This window comes from Planococcus citri, chromosome 2, assembly GCF_950023065.1.
Source record: "Planococcus citri chromosome 2, ihPlaCitr1.1, whole genome shotgun sequence".
NCBI classification, from domain to species: Eukaryota; Metazoa; Arthropoda; class Insecta; order Hemiptera; family Pseudococcidae; genus Planococcus; species Planococcus citri.
In genome coordinates, this window is record NC_088678.1 from 72194069 (window position 1) to 72198188 (window position 4120).

Consider the following 4120-nt stretch of genomic DNA (forward strand, 5'->3'; position numbering starts at 1 on the left):
GAAATTCATCTGCAGTCGACTTCGTAGCGCATTTGAATTAGTTTTCGGAATAAATTTCCGCTTTCCAACACCATTTGATAAAATGTTGTGGGAATTTAAATTTTCAAAAAATCTGCTGGAGGCTCCAGAATTGCTCAAAACGGACTGAAACCGTTTCCAATCGATTTGGCAGGTTGCAAATAGGATATACAATATATACATACATATTACAAATTTCAGCTTTCTAGGTCAATTTGGTAAAATGTTGATTTTTTCCCTCATTTTTGGCCTGAATTTGATTTTCAAAAATTCACCAAAAATCAAATAAGGCACTCGAGAACTTGAAATTTTGACAGGTGATGAATTTTTTGCCTGCTATTTCGATCTACATACTTTTGTACAGTTTAAAAAATGCAAGTCCTATGTTGGAACGCAATATCTGCGATTTCGGTTGGCTGTCAATCAAAATGGTCGCCATTTTGTAAGTAGGGCCACTTTTTTCCAAGGATAAGGCCTAGAAATGTTCTTTAGGACTCCCCTTTTAAGAAAAAAGTTGTCTCGGAGAATCGATGGGGGGGGGTGCAGCAGATCCTTATGCGGGCACCTCGACTATAAGATATTTCATTTTAATTTTTTTAATGATCGCCTAATTCTTCATTAAATTTTTTGCAATACATAATAGGTACCTACTTAAAAATTGGCGTTTTTTTCGCATCCACTGTAATAAGTAGGTATAACATACACCAATCACCAAACTATGTATGTAGGTAAATATAGTTATAAAAAAATTGCATTTCCTGAAAAAAATTGTATGATGAGGGAGGGTCATGATATTGGGTGGGTAGGTGGGTGGTGGCCACATGTTTTCAAAGTTCGTCCTACCTTGTTTAAAACCACTATAGCCGGCGATAGGTGCAGTATGATAGTTAATAGTTAAGTACCTACTTGTATTTCAAAGGTGTCGAAATATTTGCACAAGACAAGGTTATTAATTTTTAAACTACATACCTACACCATCGCAGTCGAATTGTTTTGAAAACAGACAGACATGCAAATGCAAATGCATAAATATTTCATTATCTATGTGAGTTTGATAATTCTTCAAAGCACAGTAAGTAAACTATACAGAAATACCTACCTTCAGAATATATGTAGTTTTAATAAGTTGATATAGCTTAAATCGTCACAGGTAGGTTCATCTTGATTATTCCAGCTTATCGTGACTTTTTTTTTACCATATTTTAAAACGTAGAATGGTCAAATCATACGATATGCAAATAGATTCAGAAACTGCAGCGTAGAATCCGAAACTGGTAGCGTTCATTTGGCTGAATTTGAAATATACCAAGATAAACGAGATCACAAGATGGCAGGCGCACTGAATGTCACAAAGCATATTTATCTCAAAAGTGTAGGTTTCCCTCTACTTGTTGCATAAGAAAGGGTGTAACGGCCCTATATTTTTTTTAATCTCCTGAGGACGTTTCTTGGAATTTCTCTTGATCCAACTCCTCGAATATAGGTACTATCTACAGCTAAATTTTGGCACACTTCTGAACAGTCATCCGTAAGCTGAAATTCTGAAAATAGGGAGGGGGAATTGGTGAACGAAAATTGATTTAGGTTTCCTATTTTATTACCCGGGTAAAAAATAATGTGGTTTTGGGAGCTTATTTTTCACAAAATTCGTGGAATGTAAAAAAAAGTGGGCCGTTAGCGCCACAATTGGTAGGAGAATAAAAGCAAAATAGATATCTAATAATGTGAGTTTCCTCTCTTATAACACGAAGATCGAGGTCATTGTGCATCGGTGTTCGTATGAAAAATCCGACTGTGAACATTTTCAAAGTTGGAGGTTTAATAGAAATCTGAAGGAAATCCTTTACATGAAGAATCAAATGTGGACTCCGTTATTCGGTCATTTTACTCCCAAAATTGATATTCCATCAGTAAAAAAAGTATGTGCCTAGATATAAATTTGAGTAAAACTCAAAAAATAAGTAGGTATGTAAAATTTGTAAAAAAAAATTTCATCTTTTTTTTACAGAATGTTTATCGATCGTCTGACGTGTCTCTTGATCCAAAAGCAATAATAACTTGGTATCCAGAATGCGTGAATTACTTTTGGCAAGCAAATATTATAATGAGAGATCAAATGGATAAGAAAGCCGCCATAGTGAACTTTGAATACGCTGTTTTTACCTTCGTTGAGAGAATTAGGAGAAAGGGTCAAAGAGGTACTCGGAAACAAAAATAGGAGAACAACGCCTAAGTTCTTTTTTTTTAATAGTTGGGTAGGTAATGATGACTTTTTAATTTTTATGAGTCACTCTCAAAAAGTATAAGGTTTCCATCCCTAGCATTTAAATAACAATGAACGAAAACGAAATGTTAAAAAATCATTTAATCCTCTGAACTTTCTTTATTATTTTGATATAATCACTGGTAAGATTTAAGCCCTTTTCCCATTTGAAAATCAGGTTTCGCAATGATTGTAATCTTTAAACTGAGGCCCAACTTCTACAGCATGACACAAAAGTAGTGCTCCCGGGCTTTTATTTCTAAGATGAAAGAGCTAGAGAGATGAATGATGCGGCGTTGCGTAGGGAAAAATAAGGGCTTTCAAAAGTGACCTTGAAATTTTCAGGGCCATGCACAAGGTGTCCACAAATTGAAAAACCGGTTTGGTCAAAAAATTCAAACTAGTTTTTATTGGCGCAATGCATTCTACACACTAAGGCGACAAAAACGTGATATGAATCTTTTGAAACCGGTTTATTAATTTGCAACCAGTTAACAAAAAATATCCAAAAATTGTATAGATGGAGAAAAAAGCTTGGAACAAAAGTTGTAGAGCGTGAAAAATTATCCAATTCTGTCTAATCACATTTTGAAGCTGGTTCATTGGTTCGCATTTGGTAACCACTTTTTCACAACCACCTAATTGGCAATAGAGAAAAAATTTTGAAACAAAAAGTTGTAGAGCTTGTAAAATGGAACCAATTTCACTGATCGGATTTTGAAACCGGTTCATTAATTTGCAACCAGTTATCAAAAATTACCCAAAAATTGGAGATTGAGAAAAAATTTAAAAAAAAACGTTGTAGAGTGTGAAAAAGAACACAATTCTTTGTAATCACATTTTGAAACCGATTCATTGGTTTGCATTCAGCAACCAGTTTTTGACATTCACTTGAAAATTGGGAATAGAGAAAATAGTTTGAAACATAAGTTGTAGAGTGTGAAAAATTGAACCATTTTTACTGATCAGATTTTGAAACCGGTTCATTATCGCAGCAAGCCATCAAAAGTTAACTGGTTGCAAGTTAAATTATCCATTTTCAAAATCTGATCAGCAATAATGGTACAATTTTTCACGCTCTACAACTCTTGTTTCAAGGTTTCTTCTCTATCTTCAATTCTTTGGTGATTGTCAAAAACTGGTTGCTAAATGCAAACCAATGAACCGGTTACAAAATGTGATTTAACCGAATTGTGTAATTTTTCATGCCCCACAACTTTTGTTTCAAACTTTTTTCTTGATTTCCAATTTTTAGGTAATTTTTGATAACCGGTTGCAAATTAATGAACCGGTTTCAAAATCCGATCGGCGAAAGTGGTTCAATTTTACAAGCTCTACAACTTTTGTTCCAAGCTTTTTTCTCTATCTCCAACTCTTAGGTGATTGTCCGAAAGTGGTTGCCAAATGCAAACCAATGAACCGGTTTCAAAATGTGATTAGACAGGATAGGGTAATTTTTCACGCTCTACAGCTTTTGTTTCAAGCTTTTTTCTCTATCTACAATTTTTGGGTATTTGTTGTTAACTGGTTGCAAATTAGAACCGGTTTCAAAAAATTCATATCACGGTTTGTGTCGCCTTATGTGTGTAGAATACATTGCGCCAATAAAAACCAGTTTGAATTTTTTTACTAAACCGGTTTTTTAATTCGTGGACACCCTGTGCATGGGCCTGAAATTTTTAAGGTCGCTTTTGTAAGCCCATATTTTTCCCTAGGCAATTGCAACGCCGCTTCATTCATCTCTCTAGCTATTTTCACTTAGAAATAAAAGCCACCGGGCACTACTTTTGTGTCATACTGTAGGTAATGTTGATTAGTCATCTTGGAATTTTTCAACGG

The 4120-nt window shown here is 34.6% G+C and overlaps 1 long non-coding RNA gene across 1 annotated transcript; it reads left to right on the forward strand.

The window, feature by feature from the left end:
• Positions 1 to 1235: 1235 nt before the first annotated feature.
• On the forward strand, positions 1236 to 2655 carry LOC135834366 (uncharacterized). Its single transcript, XR_010556657.1, has 3 exons — positions 1236 to 1390; positions 1770 to 1937; positions 2027 to 2655. It is a non-coding gene; the product is annotated as an uncharacterized LOC135834366 (long non-coding RNA).
• The last annotated feature ends 1465 nt before the right edge of the window (positions 2656 to 4120 follow it).